At 43.6% G+C, this 21,105-nt stretch overlaps 1 long non-coding RNA gene across 3 annotated transcripts in view; it reads right to left on the bottom strand.

Moving 5' to 3' along the window:
• Window positions 1–21,105, bottom strand: part of LOC141275998 (uncharacterized) — a 447,783-nt gene that overhangs the window by 19,959 nt on the left and 406,719 nt on the right. The window contains exon 3 of one of the 3 annotated variants that reach the window (XR_012324735.1): window positions 18,446–19,223. The exons of the other annotated variants lie outside the window; for them this stretch is intronic. This is a non-coding gene — a long non-coding RNA (uncharacterized lncRNA). Of the gene's footprint in view, window positions 1–18,445; window positions 19,224–21,105 lie in introns of those variants that run through there. 3 annotated transcript variants of the gene reach the window in all.

The following is a 21,105-nucleotide window of genomic DNA, read 5'->3' as shown; positions in this document are numbered from 1 at the left end:
TTTTAGCTCTTGGAACATTTTACAGTAATGAGTCCCAGGTACTAACAATAGCTGAACTTTATTGAGCACTTATGTGCCAGGCACTATGCTTGGAGTTTACATCATGTACTGCTCAAAACAATCTTAACAAGTCGGTATCATTTTAATGCTATTTTTAGAAATGAAAAAACTGAGGCTTTGTAATGTCACCTTACATGTTGTCACATAGCTAGTAAATGATGTCAGAATTGAAACCCAAGCTTTCTGAAGCCAAAGATCACGTGCTTCACTTTTATATTATACTGCCTCCTCAGGTCTTATCCATTTTGTAACCAGAGCAGTCACAGTAGCAATAATGAGACTGTACAACCATTAACACACATGAATTAAAGCTGTGTCGTTTTTTTTTTTTTTTTTTTTTTTTGCGTTACGCGGGCCTCTCACTGCTATGGCCTCTCCCGTTGCGGAGCACAAAAGCCGCGCAGGCTCAGCGGCCATGGCTCACAGGCCCAGCCACTCCGCGGCACATGGGATCTTCCCGGACCGGGGCACGAACCCGTGTCCCCTGCATCGGCAGGCGGACTCTCAACTACTGCGCCACCAGGGAAGCCCAAAGCTGTGTTTTTAATTGTAAATTATTCAACCTTTGTCAGTTATTTAAATTTAATCTACACCAATACCTTCCAAAGGCCAAACATTTAATGAGGTGTGGCTAATGACTATAAAAAGTGCTTGTCTTCATAATGTTTATACATTATTTCAGTGTGAACTCTCCTTAGGATAAACAGGGATTTTTGAACCGTTTATCATCTCCAGGTTATCTGTAACAATGCTGCTTTTGACTTAAGGGCTACAAAATACATTAATTGTGATGATTAATCTACAGTGTATTTACAATACAAAGTACCTAATAAGAATTTCATGTTATAGTCAATTTTAATTTAAACACAGTTAACGGGGTTCTTTGCGCTCTTGTGGAAAAAATTCTGAGACTACTTTGGTTTAGTCATTTAAAAATATTTGAATTACCTGTTAAAATAATCCATGGTATGTTAAAAAATTTAACAGTCTTTAGAATATCATAAATACTAATACTATCCTGCCCCTTTTCTTCCTACCTCTCGGCCCACTTTCCAGAAGTCAATCCCCTTAACCCTTTTAGCTATTTTCTCTGGCATTTATCTATCTTTTCTGAATAATATGGATATTTTGTTATTTTAAAAATTTATTGAAAACATAGTCTATTGAACTTATCCCATCAGTGGAGAAAGGCTATTTGTGTGTGATTGGGGTAAGATAATAAATTTCTGAAAAGCCAAATTAGGGCTTCCCTGGTGGCGCAGTGGTTGAGAGTCTGCCTGCCGATGCAGGGGACGCGGGTTCGTGCCCCGGTCCGGGAGGATCCCACGTGCCGCGGAGCGGCTGGGCCCGTGAGCCATGGCCGCTGAGCCTGTGCATCCGGGGCCTGTGCTCCACAATGGGAGAGGCCACAACAGTGAGAGGCCCACGTAACGCAAAAAAAAAAAAAAAAAGCCAAATTATACCCAATGTTGGCAAGGATGTAGAGGAACCAGAACTCACATTACTGTGGGAATGTAAAATGGTACAACTGCTTTGGAAGAGAATTTGGCAGTTTCTTAAAAACGTTAAGTGTGTACCTACCACGTGATCCAGCCATTCCATGCCTAGATATTTACCCAAGAGAAACAAAAGCATATATTCATTAAAAGACTTATACATGGATGTTCATAGCAGCTTTACTTGTAATAGTCCCCAAGTGGAAACAGCCCAAATGTTCATCAGTAGTGAATGGAAATAAGCTGTGGTATATCCACATAAAGAAACAGTACTCAGTAGTACATTCATAAAGAAATGAACTACTGATATACAGTACAAGACGGTTGACTCTCAAAGTATTTATGTTGGGTGAAAGGATCATGACAAAAAAGAGAATATACTTGAGGATTCCATGTATATAGAATTATAGGAAATGCAAATTAATTTATAGTTGACAGAAAGCAAATCATTGGTTGCCTGGGGATTAAGAGGAAGAGAAGTAGAAGAGGGGGATTACAAAGAGACGTGAGAAAATTTGGGGGTGTGATGGATACGTTCGTTATCTTGATTGTGAAATTGGTTTCATGGGTGTAATCATATGTAATAATTGTACAATTTAAATATGTACAATTTATTGTATGTCAATTATACATCAACAAATCTATCAAAAATAATTTCAAAAGCTATAAATCTATCTCTAATTGCATGCAGCCTGAAATATCTTCACAAGCTATGTCCTTCCATAGTTACTAATTTTCACTTTTCCTAACATTTTCATCTAATTTTTATTCATTATCACACTTTCTTAATCATATTCAAATGCAAGATAACATTTGATTAACACACTGAGCCTCTACTCTTTGCCAGGCACCATGCTTGGATGTTTTCACTCACATTATGTTATTTATACATGTGTGAATATGTACATTTAACTTAACCGCTACTTTTTAATGCTCTGCTAACACTAGACCATTAACTGTCCCATACATGCCTTTCATTCCTGCATCCAGATCTATGCTCAGGTTCTCTCTGAGTAGAAATTCCTCTTCATCTGGTTTCTGGTTCTTATTATTAGTATTTTATTAAAAACCTAGCAGAAGCCCTTACTCCTCTAAGAAGCATAATCATATCACTCATAATTTAATCTCTCCTTTCCCTGTGTAGCAAAGTCTGCCTCATATTAGTGTCATTTATGTGTTCATGTAAAGTTCTCTATCCTATTATGTTATGAATATTGGAGAGGACTGTTTCTTATTGCTCTTCACATTTTCAGCCAGTCCTTGCATGTGGGGGACACTCAACACACATTTGTTGAATTGCATTTCTACTTTTGATGGACTTTTTGTACTGTTTCTCTACTGCATTCTACCCACAGGTGTCCTTTGCCCTTCTAATATTTATGTCTCATGACATTTAAAGTAAAAAAGGAAAATTTAAAATGCTGGAATGTAAGTTTTTTTAGGTTAGTCTCTTGATCCCACCTTCTGCTTTCTCCAATTTTAAAAAAACAACAACTCTGAATATGTGAGGACAATTTTTAGTTTTCAAGAACTCTAAGACATAAAACACACATATTACATGCAAAATATTTCTTCGACAGTTCTCTGTGGGCAGCAAAAACTCACATGGTCCAAGATAGTGGTTTTGTTTGCTGCTCTTATAGTCTCTGAACTGCTGCCCTCACGTCAGGATTCCCTCAGTGCAGTTCTCAAAATCAGGTTGTCCTTCCAATTTTTATGCTACAAGGTGTTTTTTTCAAATTCATTTCCCCCTGACCTGGCTAGTTTTGCTGCTCAAACAAGATAATGGACTATGGGGAAGAATAAGAGCCTCACATGTTGTAGAAGCTGAATAGATGTTTAAATCATGAATGAATGAATAAGTGGTTTTTAAGGACAGAAAGCCATTACCATTGAAATTTCACTCACTGCCCAGAATATCAAGGTAAGAGAATCAAATCAAAATTGAGTCAAATTGTGTTTGGGGATGTTTTCAGTTAAAATCAAGAATCAGAGAATCTGTTTTCAAGGCTTCCAGCAAAATTCACACAAAATCGTACACAAAATTGCACAGTGTCCATATTGGAAATGTGCTAATTTCCCGGGTGAATGTTTTATTAGTTTTGAGTAGAGAATTAGATCAGAAATGACATGAACTCTCTAGCCTCTCAAACTCTAGACATATCTATCCAACTTCCTCCTTACATTTCCACTTGGATGTCTCAAAAACACCTCAAACTCTAGGTGTTCAAAACTGAATTCCTAATCTTTTCCCCTCAAACCAGTTCCACCCGCAATTTTTCGATCTCAATTGATAACAACTTCCTTCTTCCAGTTTCTCAGGCACTAGCCTTGGAGTCGTCCTTGAGTCCTCATTGTACGTCACCCCTACACCCATTTCACCCCTCCGTTGTCACTATCCACCTCCAAGCTGGCATATATCTTGCCTGGATTTTGGCACTTGCTTCTGACCTGTCTTCCTGCTTGTCTCCTGTAGTCCCCTGTAGTCTCTTTAATGCAGGCAGTATAGTATGATCCTTTGAAAATGTACATAACAGAGCACTCCTCTGCTCAGAACCCTTCAGTGGCACCCCATCTCACTCAGAGCAAGTTCCTGGTCTTACCTGCCCCAGCACACCCTCTCACCTACTCCCCTATTCCTCTTCCAAGTCTCCCCGCTCCAGACTGGCTTTTGCTCTTCTCCAAAATGCCAGACAGGCCCTACCTTAGGGCCTGTGCTGCAGTCCTTTCCTCTGGCCAGACACTCCTTTCCCCAGAATTGCGTGGCTAATTTCCTTACCTGTTTTAGGTGCCATCCTCACACTCCCAACCCCCCTTCTCCTACTCTACTCTCTCCTTTTTCCTTAGCCTTCACTTAAATTTATCATTTATTGTCTAACTTTCCCTACTAGAATATAAGAACCACAGATCAGGAATCTTTGTTGAATTAATGGGTATACCCAAAGTTCCTAGAGTATGTGTGAGACACACAGTGGGTGCCCAAGAAATATTTGTTGAAAGAATTGAGACCATTGTCTTAGAAAAAATAGAGTATAAAATATTAGTGTTTGTCCATCTTTTCTGAGGATAATACACAAAAAAATCGTAGCTATATTAGTATAAGGGAATTAAGTTAGATCCAACTTAATTAGAAAAAGCTTATATAATTTTATGATCTTAGGATGTTTAGAATTTACATATATTTCATATCATGCCATCTGTTTTTAAAGAGTATTTTTAATACTCTGAGGGAAATATATATATATATATATATATATATATATATATTTTTTTTTTTTTTGCGGTACACGGGTCTCTCACCGTTGTGGCCTCTCCCACTGCAGAGCACAGGCTCCGGACGCGCAGGCTCAGCGGCCATGGCTCACGGGCCCAGCCGCTCTGTAGCATGTGGGATCCTCCCGGACCGGGGCAAGAACCCGTGTCCCCTGCATCGGCAGGCGGACTCTCAAGCACTGCGCCACCAGGGAAGCCCCCAGAAGCAATAGTTTGAAGATTCTTTTGCAATGTCTCTGAAGCCCCTGCTGTGAAAATGGCAGCACAATATGGAAAGTCCAAGTAATCATAACTGGAAATAACAGAACCCAGCAGCTGATAAAGGTTATTAGATATTAGAGCAACACATTCTTTTGGCAATGGAGGCAGAATGGGAAACAAGAAAAGTTCTTTATTTGCTGGCAGTCACTGAATAATAGGCTGTACATTTCCAGTCACTCTGAGAAGGGTGAGCCTTACCATTGGGAGGGACCACCCCAGATGCTAAGTAGCCACCAGGGAAAAGCAAAACGTAACTGAACAGCCAACACCCCGTTTGTTGAAAGACACCTTTTAGACACTCAATCCCAACTGACAATGCAAAGAGCGGAGGAAATCTCAGACACCACTGATGCCAGTCACCGAAGCACTGATCTTTATTCTTGGCATAAAGTAGAAAAAGAAACAGTACCTAGACTTTTTAAAAAAAATGATTTTCATATATATGCATTTGTCGTTACTTTGTAACTAAAAAAGAAAAGAAATTCAATTAATGATCTGTCCTTTCAATTTGGGTTTTTATGATCAAAAGAGCACCCACGAAGGCTCATTTAATCCAGGTGGTTTTTCTCTTGGCTGGTGTCTGGAGGAGAGTCAAGGCTGAGAGATGTTAATTGCAAGAGAGGAGATGGATGCAGGTGAGAAATAATTTCAATTTATTCACAATCACTGAGGCCTAAAACTATTTTTTGACTTATCATAAGATAAATAGTACCAAGAAGCACACTGCATGTGAATATTTACATAGAAGAGGATTTGATTAAGAACAGTGATCAACCATAACATAAATAATGATTGTAGGAAAGTAAAGCCTGGGCAAGTTTCTTAGTCACAAATGAAGAATGGGAAACTGTATTTTGGCTTTCTTCAGTGAGAAAGATCATTATTCCTAATGAGTTTTTCATCTTTTCTTTTCAGTTATTCAGAGTTCAGGACATGTTCCTTTATTCTGTTCTCCCAATGAACCAAGAGCTGCATTTCTACTCTTCTTCCTTGAAGTCCTTTTTTCTTTTTGAATGGGCTTCATAGTCTTGTCTTATCCTCCTATGATACATCATATATCTTTTGCCCAGCCTGATTCAATCTTTCCAGTTTTTGATCCTTCTTCACTGTGGGGAACTTGTTCCAGAGCCTTCTGGACTTTCTCACATCCCTTATTTCCTTCAAAGTTGTTTTTGTCTCTCCATTTGTATTGACATAGCTCACCCTTCCACTTAGATAATGTCCAGTCTCAAGTTCATGGTGATCAAGCATCCCATATGTCAGTCCTTAAAAGTTCTCATAGAGAGAATGAATAAAAAAGGGACAAGCTGAGACAATTACAAGCCAGGAAACATTTTAAGGACACTTTCATGATATAGTCTTTGTTCAGTTAACAAATGAAGCTAGATATAAATATTTATTCATAAACTAATGTTTATTAAACTAGTATTTAATCAGCCATTGTCTGATTTCCTCATACCTCCTGGGCTTTGGGTGTATAAAGTTAGAGTTTTAAACAGATATATTCATATGTGATATGATGATTTTCCTCAGATGATATAAATTGCAAATGGAGTGTAACTTATTTTCACTTCATAATGTGTATGTGTCTTGGGAAATGGCTAAATGGGTTTTCTTGCTTTAGATTTGATTCAATTGAATGAATAAACTTTCACTGACTTTTTAAATTAAACTTTTAATTTTGAGATAGTTGTAAATTCTTATGGGATTGTAAGAAACAAGAGAGATCCTGTGTACCCTTCCCAAGTTATCTCAATAGTAACATGTTGAACAAGCACATTACAGGATATTGACATTGATACAGTCAAGATACAGAACATTTACATCAACATCAAGGTGCTTCATGCCACCCTTTTATAGCCACATCCACTTCCCTTATTCCCACCCCCTCCTTAACCCTAGCAACCACTAATTTATTCTCCATTTCTGTGGTCTTATCATTTCAAGGATGTTATATGAATGAAATTATGAAGTATATAAACTTTGTGACTGGCTTTTTTCAGTCAACAGATTCTCTAGAGATTCAACTAATTGTTGCATGTATCAATAGTTCATTACTTTTTATTGCCAAGCAGAATTCTGTGGTATGACTGTATAGCAGTTTGTTTAACCATTCACTCATTGAAGAATATCTGGATTGTTTTGGTTTGGGGCTATTATAAATAAAACTGCTATATGCATTTATATACAGGTTTTTGCATGAACATAATTCTTTATTTCTCTGGGATAAATGTCCAGAAGTACACTTCCTGGATCTTATGGTAGCTGCATAGTTTTTAAAGATTGCCAAGCCATTTCCCGGAGTAGCTGTACCATTTTACATTTCCACAAGAAATATATGAACGATCCAATTTCTCTATATTCTCACTAGCACTGAAGTCCCTTTTTTTTATTTTAGCCTTTCTAGTAGGTGTGTAATAGTATCTCACTGTGGTTTTAATTAGTAATTCCCTAATAGCTAATGATGTTGAACATATTTTCACAAGCCTATTTGTTATCTTCTTTTTTAAAATTTTTATTTATTTATTTATTTTCTTTGCAGTACGTGGGCCTCTCACTGTCGCGGCCGCTCCCGTTGCAGAGCACGGGCTCCGGAGGCGCAGGCTCAGGCTCAGCGGCCATGGCTCACAGGCCCAGCCGCTCCGCGGCATGTGGGATCTTCCTGGACTGGGGCACGAACCCGTGTCCCCTGCATCAGCAGGCAGACTCTCAACCACTGCACCACCAGGCAAGCCCTGTATCTTCTTTGATGAATGTATCTTCATGTCTTGCCCATGTCTAATTAGATTGTTTCCTTTCTCTCCACTTTTTGAGTTTTTCAAGTTTATTAATTTCAAATTCCAATTGTTTTTTGATGGTATATTGGAAATGAATTGGTTTTTGTGTATTAACCATGTATCCTGTGACCTTGCAATAATTATCTATTAGATCCAGGAGTTTTTTTTTAACATCTTTATTGGAGTATAATTGCTTTATATAGTGATGTGTCAGCTTTATAATAACCTGCTTTATAACAAAGTGAATCAGCTATACGTATATATCTATCTATCTATCTATCTATATATATATATATATATCTATCTCCATATCTCCTCCCTCTTTTGTCTCCCTCTCACCCTCTCTATCCCCCCCCTCTAGGTGGTCACAAAACACTGAGCTGATCTCTCTGTGCTATGCAGCTGCTTCCCACTAGCTAGCTATTTTACATTTGGTAGTGTAAGGAACGGCACCAAAAACGGAGGAGAGCTTAAACAAGCTTTATTTGGGAACGCTCACGGGTGAGGTTCACTGGTCCGAGAGAAAGGGGCCAGAGAAGTCGTGCCCGGGTGCGGGCACGAACAAAATTTATAGGGGTAGACGCAGGGGAGGCGCTTGCTGTGTGAAGCAGCCCCCTTTTTTGGTAATCTTTCGGGTGTTGTGGCAATGTCAGGTGTCGGTTGCATCAGCCTCAGAGCCGTTGGTTCTGCCCCTCAGGGAGCGGGAAGACCGGGGCTGAGTGGAAAGTCCCGGGTCTGTTTCCTGAGCAGGTGGAAAGTCCCGGGCTGATGCCACTCGTGGGTCCGGCTGCATCAACCACCCTGGCGGGGGTTCCGTCTGACTCCCTGGGCCCTTCCCCGGACCTGCTGGCCTTACATCCCGACTACTTTGGTGTAATGGCGCGACGTTTGGTCTCTGGCTACTTACTGCTGTACGGGGGCGCCGGAAGGGAGTCGGGCGGCTAGCGGTCTGGAGGTTAGGGGAGGGCGGCAGCGGGGGGTTCTGTGGGTAGTAAGGTATATGGGTGGAAGAGCATCTGATTCACCGCCACCCGAGAGACTTCTTGTATATGGCTGCGGAGAAACCTGAGTAAACGGGGCAAGCATGAATAGGATGCAGATAAGGATTAAGGGGCCTAGGATTGGTGTCAGCCAGGTATAGAGGGTGGACCGCCACCAATTGGGGATGGGGGAGGTGGATTGTCGCTGCCTGCGTTGGAGTTCTTCTTTTAAGTGCCAGAGAGCATCTACATTGTCCTCAACGACCGCTGTCTCGTTGATATAGTAGCAGCATTCTTCCTGTAGGAAGAGGCAGGTACCTCCTTTGTCGGCTGTCAGAAGGTCCAGGGCGCGTCGATTTTGGAGGGCATCTCGGGCTACTGAGGTGATCTGGCGCTGGAGGGAGGTGATGGAGGCGGCAGAAGCCTCGATGGCTAGCTGGAGTTTCTGTTCTAGGTCACGGGATGTTGAGACACTGTGTGTTAGGGCTCCTCCCCCGATGCCCGCAGCAACGAGAGAGGAGGCGAGGGAAATGCCTGCGACCATAGGGAGAAAGATGGCCCTTTTTTGTCAGCCAAAAAGTTGTGTGGTAAGTGAGAGAAATTCGGCTTGGCCATATAATGTGAGTTGTGCAACAAGGGTGATGGGGATACATGGGAAGGGGGAGGAAGAGTTGACCTCTTTTGTAAGGGAGCCGTTACACCAAAAGAACAAGCCTGGTGGGGCCCCCACTGGCGTAGTTACAGGGAGGGATGAATTGCAAGGGAGTGCATCATTAGTTAGGTTTGGGCGGCTGCCATAGCAAATTGTGAGGTTCTTTTTTAGCTATTCCGATCCGTTCATCTACAAAGAGGTGGAAAGGACGGTCTGGGTTAGGCAGAGAAAGGGGAGGGGAGGATATCAGGGTGTCTGTGAGGGTGAGAAAGGCCCATCGAACAGTGGAGGGAGAGGTAAGGGGTCCTTGGGGGGTTTCTTTAGCAGCTAAATATAGGGGTTTAGCAAGAAGAGCAAAGTTAGGGATCCAGTGTTGGAAAAATCCTATTAGGCCCAGAAAGGAGAGAATCTGGTCAGCTGTCTCTGGAGGTTGGAGGTCGCAGATGGCCTGCGTGCGGTCGGCTGTCAGGCTCTTTGTTGTGGGGTAAGGTGGATTCCCAGGTAGGTTACTGAGGGTGTAGACAGTTGGGCCTTGGTTGGAGAGACCCGATAGCCGCGAGAGCCGAGATGATTGAGGAGGTCAGCAGTGTGTTGTTTTGAGAGGCTGAGAGATGGGCTACAGAGAAGGAGGTCATCCAGGTATTGGAGGACTATACTGGGGGTGAGAGGGCAGGAAGCGAGGTCCCGCGCCAGAGCCTGGCCAAAGAGGTGGGGGCTGTCGCGGAAGCCCTGGGGAAGAACCGTCCGGGTGAGCTGGCGGGAAGCCTGGGTATCTGGATCTGTCCAGGTGAAAGCAAAAAGGAAGTAGGAATCAGGGTGTAGAGGGATAGAAAAGAAGGCGTCTTTGAGATCGAGGACCGTAAAACGGGTGGTGGACGGGGGAATATGGGAGAGCAAAGTGTATGGGTTTGGCACGACTGGGTGGAGGGGAATTATCACCTCATTGATCAGTCGGAGGTCCTGGACCAGGCGGTAATCTCCTGAGGCCTTGCGGACAGGCAGGATGGGGGTGTTGCAGGGAGAGTCCGTGGGGATGAGGAGCCCCTGGTCTACGAGTCTGGTGATAATAGGTCGTAAGCCCCTTAGACGAGTTTCAGAAATGGGGAATTGGGGCCTGGATGGAAACTTGGAGGGGTCTTTAAGACGGATTAGGACAGGGGGGTGGTGTGTCGCTATTATGGGTTTTGATGTGTCCCAGACCTGGGGGTCTATCCAGTTGGGGGAGATGGGAGGAGGAAGAGAGGAGGGAGAGGGTTCCGCTACCAGACAGAGGAGGGGGAGCAGGAGTTGAGAGGAGGAGGCCTTAGGATCAAGCCTGGCCAGTTGGAGAGAGGCCCCTAATTGGAAGAGAACATCACGACCTAGCAGAGGAACCAGGCAGGACGGTATGACTAAGAAAGAATGAGTGAAAGGGAGCCTCTCGATGTAACCTGAGAGGGGGCCGGTCTGGAGCGGGAAGGACGGCTTACCGTGGATGCCCATAACCGAGATCTGGGAAGGAAAAACTGGCCCGGAATATGTAGGCAAGACTGAATAGGTAGCCCCCGTGTCCACCAGGAATGAGATGGACTTACCCACTACCTGTAGCACTACCCTGGGCTCGGCGAGGGTGATGGGGGTCTTCGAGTCCAGGTGTTGTCAGTCGTCAGCCAATCCCAGGAGTTTGAGTGGTGGAGCCGTCGGGTCGGTCCGCCCTCCACGTGGAGGCGCTGAGGGAGGGCCGGCCATAGGGCAGTCACTTTTCCAATGGCCTGTTAGCCCACAGTCAGGGCAGGGCTTGGAAGGAGGCCGGGGATTGGGACATTGGCAAGCCCAGTGCCCCTCTTTTCCACACTTGACGCAGGCCCCTGGTGGGGTTGCCTTCGGCGGGTCCCGTGGATGTTGTCCATGGGAGATGGCCAGCCGCAGGGCGGCTACGAGGGCTTGGGTCTGGAGGGCCACGTTTTGGTGCATCCGAGCCTGTCGGCTGGATTCTGCCAAATCCTCACGGGCATTGTAGACGTTAAAGGCCATTTTTACCAGGTCTCGGATGGGAGTCTGGGGGCCGTCCTCTGCCCGCTTAAGTTTTTTTCTGCTATCAGGGGCTGATTGGGTGATACAGTGGGTGGCCAAGACAGTTGCGCCTGCGGGGGTGTCAGGGTCCAAGCGGGTGTAGAGTTAGGGCCTCTGTAAGGCGGTTGAGAAAAACGGCTGGATTTTCATTGGGCTCTTGGGTTATCTCTTTTAGCTTTTCGAAGTTGACAATCTTGTGGGAGGCAGCCTGCATACCAGCCAAGAGGCATTGGATCATTAGATCGCGTTTGCGGTGACCGTCTTGGCCGTCCTGATAACTCCAGCCCGGATCGGTGTCAGGAACGGCAGTGGCTCCGACGGGCATAGAGTTATCAGTGAGGTGGACCTGATCTGCGTGGTTTCGGGCAGCAGTTTGAATTCGTTCCCTCTCGTCGGGGGTCAGAGTGGAAGATAGGATCACAAAGATGTCGTGCCAGGTTAGATCGTAAGCTTGAGAGAGGTAGCGAAATTCTTTGATGTAGCGGGAGGAGTCGGCAGAGAAGGAGCCTAATCGCTTTTCTATTTGAGAGAGATCTTGGAGGGAAAAGGGAACATGAACTCTAACCAATCCTTCCGCTCCGGCCACCTCTCTTAAGGGACAGAGAAGGTTTGGGTCTTGGTAGTTGTGGTGGTGAGAGCGGGTGTGTGAGCTGATTGGCGAGGAGAGAGAGGTGGAGGGGGAGGAAGCGGGGGAAGGGTAAGTCAAGGGGGAGGTTGCCGGGGGAAGCAGGGGAGCGGTGGGGGGTGCTGGGGTGGGCTCAGGAGGGAGAGGGGCCGGTCCAGGGTAGGGTGGGGGTTGGAGAGGAGCTCTGGAGCGGGGAGAGAGGTGAGAGATTCGGGTGGGTCGGCTAGTAGAGAGGGGTCATCGTCAAAGGAAATTAGGGGCTTGGATGTAGTAGATGTTTGTTTGGCAAGAAGGATCTGGGAAGTGGAACAATCGACGCATAGGGAAGGGCAGGAGCGTAAATACCAGAAGGCCTGGACTAGGGGACCTCGGACCATTTACCTGTCCTGCGGCAGTAGTTATCTAAATCGCGGAGGATGTTGAAATCGGAAGTCCCTTCAGGAGGCCATTTAGATTGATTGTCTAGAGGGTACTGTGGCCAGGCCTCGGTAGAATAGAATGTGAGCCGCCTGTGGCAGAGGTCTTAAGAAAAGCCAAGTTTTGTAAAGTTGGCCAGGAGACACCCCAGTGGTGCCTTAGGATCTGGTTTGGATTCTGAAGTCCCCATGACCTCCGGTCTGTCCCCAGGTGAACAGAGAAAGAGAGAGACGTCTCTGGTCTCAATCTCTGGTAACGGCGGATCGGAGAGCAGTCAGGCGGTTGGGACGTCTCCACAATCACCCAAGGCTCGGAGGGAGGATGGAGGAGTCCCTGATGCAGCCGCTGTTAAGGACAGGGAGTCTGGTGGGTAGGGACCCCGGGGGTCAAGGGGAATGAAGGAGGAACTTACCCTGCTTCTGCTGGATCGGGTGGGTGAGCAGAGGTCCCCGGTCGTCCCCTGGTGGGGAGGGGTGGCCCCGCGGTAATTTGTGGGGCTGGGTACCCCTCCCAGGTTTCGGCACCAAATGTAAGGAACGGCACCAAAAACGGAGGAGAGCTTAAACAAGCTTCATTTGGGAACGCTCCCGGGCGAGGTTCACTGGTCCGAGAGAAAGGGACGAGAGAAGTCGCGCCCGGGTGCGGGCGCAAACAAAATTTATAGGGGTGGACGTAGGGGAGGCGCTTGCTGTGTGAAGCAGCCCCCTTTTTTGGTAATCTTTTGGGTGTTGTGGCAATGTCGGGTGTCAGTTGCATCAGCCTCAGAGCCGTTGGTTCTGCCCCTCGGGGAGCGGGAAGACTGGGGCCGAGTGGAAAGTCTCAGATCTGTTTCCTGAGCAGGTGGAAAGTCCTGGGCTGATGCCACTCGTGGGTCCAGCTGCATCAACCACCCTGGCGGGGATTCCATCTGACTCCCTGGGCCCTTCCCCGGACCTGCTGGCCTTACAGGTAGTGTATATATGTCCATGCCACTCTCTCACTTCGTCCCAGCTTACCCTGCCCCTACCTTCTTCAGAACCTTCTTTTTTTTTTTTTTAGATTCCACATGTATGTGTTAGCCTACGATATTTGTTTTTCTCTTTCTGACTTACTTCACTCTGTATGAAAGACTCTAGGTCCATCAACCTCACTACAAATAACTCAATTTCATTTCTTTTTATGGCTGAGTAATATTCCATTGTATATATGTGCCACATCTTCTTTATCCATTCATCTGTCAGTGGACACTTAGGTTGCTTCCATGTCCTGGCTATTGTAAATAGAGCTGCAATGATCATTGTGGTACATGTCTCTTTTTGAATTATGGTTTTCTCAGGGTATATGCCCAGTAGGGGGATTGCTGTGTCATATGGTAGTTCTATTTTTAGTTTTTTAAGGAATCTCCATACTATTGTCGATAGTGGTTGTATCAATTTACATTCCCACCAACAGTGCAGGAGGGTTCCCTTTTCACCACACCCTTTCCAGCATTTATTGTTTGTAGATTTTTTGATGATGGCCATTCTGACTGGTGTGAGGTGATACCTCACTGTAGTTTTGATTTGCATTTCTCTAATAATTAGTGATGTTGAGCATCTTATCATGTGCCTCTTGACCATCTGTATGTCTTCCTTGGTGAAATGTCTATTTAGGTCTTCCACCCATTTTTTTAACTGGATTGTTTGTTTTTTTGATATTGAGCTCCATGAGCTGTTTGTATATTTTGGAGATTAATGCTTTGTCTCTTGTTTCATTTGCAAATATTTTCTCCCATTCTGAAGGTTGTCTGGTTTATGGTTTCCTTTGCTGTGCAAAAGCTTTTAAGTTTAATTAAGTCCAATTTTTTAATTTATGTTTTTATTTCCATTACTCTAGGAGGTGGGTCAAAAAAGATCTTGCTGTGGTTTATGTCAAAGAGTGTTTTTCCTATGTTTTCCTCTAAGAGTTTTATAGTGTCTCATCTTACATTGATGTGTCTAATCCATTTGGAGTTTATTTTTGTGTACGGTGTTAAGCAGTGTTCTAAATTTCATCCTTTTACATGTAGCTGTCCAGTTTTCCCACCACCACATATTGAAGAAGCTGTCTTTTCTCCATTGTAGGTTCCTGCCTCCTTTGTCGTAAACTAGATGCCCATATGTGCATGGGTTTATCTCTGGGCATTCTATCCTGTACCATTGATCTGTATTTCTGTTTTGGTGCCAGTACCATACTGTCTTGATGACTGTAGCTTTGTGGCATAGTTTGAAGTCAGGGAGCCTGATTCTTCCACCTCCATTTTTCTTTCTCAAGATTGCTTTGGCTATTCAGGGCCTTTTCTGTTTCCATATGAATTGTAAAATTTTTTGTTCTAATTCTGTGAAGAATGCCATTGGTAGTTTGATACGGATTGCATTGAATCTATAGATTGCTTTGGGTAGTATAGTCATTTTCACAATATTGATTCTTCCAATCCAAGAACGTGGTATATTTCTGCATCTGTTTATGTATCTTTGATTTTGTTCATCAGTGTTTTATAGTTTTCTGAGTACAAGTCTTTTGCCTCCGTAGGCAGGATTATTCCTAGGTATTTTATTCTTTTTGTTGTGATGGTAAATGAGATTGTTTCCTTAATTTCTCTTTCTGATTTTTCGCTGTTGGTGTATAGGAATGCCAGAGATTTATGCATTAATTTTGCATTAATTTTGCATCCTGCGACCTTACCAAATTCATTGATTAGTTCTAGTAGTTTTCTCGTGGCATCTTTAGGATTTTCTATGTATAGTGTCATGTCATCTGCAAATCTGTGACAGTTTTACTTCTTCTTTTCCAATTTGTATTCCTTTTATTTCTTTCTCTTCTCTGATTGCAGTGGCTAGGACTTCCAAAATTATGTTGAATAAGAGTGGCAAGAGTGGACATCCTTGTCTGTTCTTGATCTTAGTGGAAATGCTTTCAGTTTTTCACTGTTCAGTATGATGGTTGCTGTGAGTTTGTCATATATGGCCTTTATTATGTTTAAATAGGTTCCCTCTATGCCCATTTTCTGGAGAGTTTTTATCATAAATGGGTGTTGAATTTTGTCAAAAGCTTTTTCTGCATCTATTGAGATGATCGTATGGTTTTTATTCTTCAGTTTGTTAATATGGTGGATTACACTGATTGATTTGTGTATATTGAAGAGTCCTTGCATCCCTGGGATAAATCCCACTTGATCATGGTGTATGATACTTTTAATGTGTTGCTGGCTTTTGTTTGCTGGTATTTTATTCAGGATTTTTGCAACTATGTTCATCAGTGATATTGGTCTATAATTTTTTTTTTTGATAACTTTCTCTGGTTTTGGTATCAGGGTGATGGTGGCTTTGTAGACTGAATTTGGGAGTGTTCCTCCCTCTGCAATTGTTTTGAAAGAGTTTGAGAAGGATGGGTGTTAGCTCTTCTCTAAATGTTTGATAGAATTCACCTGTGAAGCCATCTGGTCCTGGACTTTTGTTTGTTGGGACATTTTAAATTATGGTTTCAATTTCATTACTTGTGATAGGTCTGTTCATATTTTCTATTTCTTCCTGGTTCAGTCTTGGAAAATTGTACCTTTCCAAGATTTTGTCCATTTCTTCGTGGTTGTGCATTTTAGTGGCATATAGTTGTTTGTAGTAGTCTCTTATAATCCTTTGTATTTCTGCGGTGTCAATTGTGATTTCTCATTTTTCATTTCTAATTTTATTGATTTGCATCCTCTCCCTTTTTTTCTTGATGAGTCTGGCTATGGGTTTATCAATTTTGTTTATCTTCTCAAAGAACCAGCTTTTCGTTTTATTGAACTTTGCTATTGTTTTCTTCATTTCTATTTCATTTATTTCTGCTCTGATCTTTATGATTTGTTTCCTTCTACTGACTTTGCGTTTTCTTTGTTCTTCTTTCTCTAGTTGTTTTAAGTGTAGGGTCAGATTGTTTGAGACTTTTCTTGTTTCTTGAGGTGAGATTGAGTTGCTGTAAACTTCTCTCTTAGAACTGCTTTTGCTGCATCCCATAAGTTTTGGGTCATCATGTTTTCATTGTCATTTGTTTCTATGTATTTTTAAAATTTCTTCTTTGATTTCTTCAGTGATCTCTTGGTTATTTAGTAGTGCACTGTTTAGCCTGCATGTATTTGTGTTTTTTACATTTTTTTTTCTGTAATTGATTTCCAATCTCATAGTGTTTGAGATGCTTGATACGATTTCAATTTTCTTGAAATTTCCAAGGTTTGATTTGTAACCCAAGTCACCTATCCTGGAGAATGTTCCGTGTACACTTGAGAAGAAAGGGTATTCTGCCACTTTTGGGTGGAATGTTCTATAAATATCAATTAAATCTATCTGGTCTCTTGTGTCATTTAAAGCTTGTGTTTCCTTATTTATTTTCTGTTTGGATGATCTGTCCATTGGTGTAAGTGGGGTGTTAAAGTCCCCTACTATTATTTTGATACTTTTATGTCGATTTCTCCTTTCATGGTTGTTAGTATTTGCCTTATGTACTTAGGTGCTCCTGTGTTGGGTGCATAAATATTTGTAATTGTTATATCTTGCTCTTGGATTTGCCTTATGTACTTAGGTGCTCCTGTGTTGGGTGCATAAATATTTGTAATTGTTATATCTTGCTCTTGGATTGATCCTTTGATCATTATGTAGTGTCCCTCCTTATCTCTTTTAACAGTATTTATTTTAAAGGCTATTTTATCTGATATGAGTATTGCTACTCCAGCTTTCTTTTGATTTCCATTTGCATGAAATACCTTTTTCCATCGCTTCACTTTCAGTCTGTATGTGTCCCTAGGTCTGAAGCGGGTCTCTTGTAGACAGCATATATATGGGTCTTGTTTTTAATTTCCGTTTAGCGAGTCTGTGTCTTTTCGTTGAGGCATTTAATCCATTTACATTCTGGTTATTATCGATATGTATGTTCCTATTACCATTTTCTTAATTGTTTTGGGTTTCTTTTGTGAGTGTTTTTCTTCACTTGTGTTTCCGGCCTAGAAGAAGTTTCTTTCCCATTTGTTGTAAAGCTGGTTTGGTGGTGCTGAATTCTCGTAGCTTTTGCTTCTCTGAAAAGCTTTTGATTTCTCTGTCGAATCTGAATGAGATCCTTGCCAGGTAGAGTAATCTTGGTTGTAGGTTTTTCTCTTTAATCACTTTAAGTATATCCTGCCACTCCCTTCTGGCTTGCAGAGTTTCTGCTGAAAAACCAGCTGATAACCTTATGGGGATTCTTTTGTTTATTAGTTGTTGCTTTTCCCTTGCTGCTCTTAATACTTTTTCTTTGAATTTACTTTTTGTTAGTTTGATTAATATGTCTTTGTGTGTTTTTCCTACGGTTTATCCTGTATGGGACTCTGTGCTTCCTGGACTTGGGTGACTGTTTCCTTTCCCATGTAAGGGAAGTTTTCCACTATAATCTCTACAAATATTTTCTCAGACCCTTTCTTTTTCTCTTCTTTTTCTGGGACCCCTATAATTCAAATGTTGGTTCATTTAGTGTTGTCCCAGAGGTTCTTTTATAGCCTGGGAAATGCCTCGTAAGATTCAGATGGGTGCACATTTCTTTTGCACAGTAGGAGACAGTCAAGTGTGAAAAGGAAGGAAGGAAAGACAAAACCTGACTGCAGGAGTGGGTCTCAGACACATCAGCTTGAGCAAGTGACACATGGAAACTGAACATCTACAAAATGATCTCCTTAAAGTTGCCAAAGCCATGTACCCCTCGAAAGTCTTCAAGCCCCTTCAGGGGTGTGCATATATATTTATACATATGCATATGTATATGTATATGTATATGTGTGTATATATATATATATATATATATATATATATATATATATATATATATATAAAGCTAATTATGATGTTCTCATTGGAAGAATTGAGACAGAAATCAAATTCAAACAAAAATTCACTTCCCTGAGCTCATTTGTCCTCAAGTCCTCTGCAAAATTTCTTGCCATACCCACACACGCAAATGGCTAAGATGTTTCATCTTAGGAGCTCCTTCTACTGGCAGTGGCTTCCTGGAGTGGTAATGAGGCTTGTCAGATTGAGTCTTAGCTCTAATGAGTGCCGAGAATTCCAGGAAGATGGCGGAAGAGTACGACTCGGAAATCACCTTCCTCCCCACAGATACACCAGAAATACATCTACACGTGGAACAGCTCCTACAGAACACCTACTGAACGCTGGCAGAAGACCTCAGACCTCCCAAAAGGCAAGAAACCCCCCACGTACCTGGGTAGGGCAAAAGAAAAAAGAATAAACAGAGACAAAAGGATAGGGACGGGACCTGCACCAGTGGGAGGGAGCTGTGAAGGAGGAAAGGTTTCCACACACTAGGAAGCCCCTTCGCGGGCGGAGACTGTGGGTGGCGGAGGGGGAAGCTTCGGAGCCACGGAGGAGAGCACAGCAACAGGGGTGCGGAGGGCAAAGCGGAGAGATTCCCGCGCAGAGGATCGCTGCCGACGGGCACTCACCTGCCTGAGAGGCTTGTCTGCTCCCCCCGCCGGGGCGGGCGGGGCTGGGAGCTGAGGCTCGGGCACCGGTCGGAGCGCAGGGAGAGGACCGGGGTTGGCGGTGTGAACCCAGCCTGAAGGGGTTAGTGCACCATGGCTGGCCGGGAGGGAGTCCAGGGAAAAGTCTGGACCTGCCGAAGAGGCAAGAGACTTTTTCTTACCTCTTTGTTTCCTGGTGCGCGAGGAGAGGGGATCAAGAGCGCTGCTTAAAGGAGTTTCAGAGATGGGCGCGAGCCGTGGCTAAAAGCGCGGACCCCAGAGACGGGCATGAGACGCTAAGGCTGCTGCTGCCGCCACCAAGAAGCCTGTGTGCGAGCACAGGTCACTATCCACACCGCCCTTCCGGGGAGCCTGTGCAGCCCACCACGGCCAGGGTATCGTGATCCAGGGACAACTCCCCCGGGAGAACGCACGGCGCGCTGCAGGCTGGTGCAACGTCACGCTGGCCTCTGCCGCCGCAGGCTCGCCCCAAACTCTATGCCCCTCCCTACCCCCAGCCTGAGTGAGCCAGAGCCCCCAAATCAGCGGCTCCTTAACCCCGTCCTGTCTGAGCGAAGAACAGACGCCCTCCAGCGAACTACACGCAGAGGCAGGGCCAAATCCAAAGCTGAGCCCCTGGGAGCTGTGCGAACAAAGAAGAGAGAAAGGGAGATCTCTCACAGCAGCCTCAGAAGCAGTGGATTAAAGCTCCACAATCTATCAACTTGATGTACCCTGCATCTGTGGAATACATGAATAGACAACCAATCATCCCAAATTGAGGAGGTGGACTTTGAGAGCAAGATTTATGATTTTTTCCCCTTTTCCTCTTTTTGTGAGTGTGTATGTGTATGCTTCTGTGTGAGATTTTGTCTGTAGAGCTTTGCTTCCACCCTTTGACCTAGGGTTCTATCCGTCTGTTTTTGGTGGTGGTGGTCTTTTTTCTCTTAATAATTATTTTAATTACTTTATCTTCATTCTTTCTTCTCCTACCGTCCCTCCTTTCTTCCTCCCTCCCTCCTTTCATTCTTTCTTTCTTTTTCTTTCTTTCTACTTCTACTAATTCTTTCTTTCTACTTTTTCTCCCTTTTCTTCTGACCTGTGTGGATGAAAGGCTCTTGGTGCTGCAGCCGGGAGTCAGTGCTGTGCCTCTGAGGTGGGAGAGACAACTTCAGGACACTGCTCCACAAGAGAACTCCCAGCTCCACATAATATCAAATGGCTAAAACCTCCCAGAGATCTCCATCTCAACACCACCACCCAGCTTCACTCAACGACCAGCAAGCTATGGTGCTGGACATCCTATGCCAAACAACTAGCAAGACAGGAACACAACCCCACCCATTAGCAGAGAGGCTTCCCAAAATCATAATAAGTCCACAGACACCCCAAAACTCACCACCAGATGTCAACCTGCCCACTAGAAAGACAAGATCCGGCCTCATCCACCAGAACACAGGCACTGGTCCCCTCCACCAGGAAGCCTACACAACCCACTGAATCAACTTTAGCCACTGGGGACAGACACCAAAAACAACGGGAACTATGAACCTGCAGCCTCTAAAAAGGAGACCCTAAACACAGTAAGATAAACAAAATGAGAAAACAGAAAAACACACAGCAGATGAAGGTGCAATATAAAAACCCAACAGACCTAACAAATGAAGAGGAAATAGGCAGTCTACCTGAAAAAGAATTCACAAAATGATAATAAAGATGATCCAAAATCTTGGAAATAGAATAGACAAAATGCAAGAAACATTTAACAAGGACCTAGAAGAAATAAAGACGAAACAAGCAACGATGAACAACACAATAAAAGAAATTAAAAGTACTCTAGATGGGATCAATAGCAGAATAACTGAGGCAGAAGAACGGATAAGTGACCTGGAAGATAAAATAGTGGAAATAACTCCTGCAGAGCAGAAAAAAGAAAAAAGAATGGAAAGAACTGAGGACAGTCTCAGAGATCTCTGGGACAACATTAAACACACCAACATTCGAATTATAGGGGTTCCAGAAGAAGAAGAGAAA

Source organism: Tursiops truncatus, chromosome 12 (genome assembly GCF_011762595.2).
Source record: "Tursiops truncatus isolate mTurTru1 chromosome 12, mTurTru1.mat.Y, whole genome shotgun sequence".
NCBI lineage: Eukaryota > Metazoa > Chordata > Mammalia > Artiodactyla > Delphinidae > Tursiops > Tursiops truncatus.
Note: the sequence above shows the minus strand (reverse complement) of the source record. Positions and strands in the feature narration are given on the sequence as shown.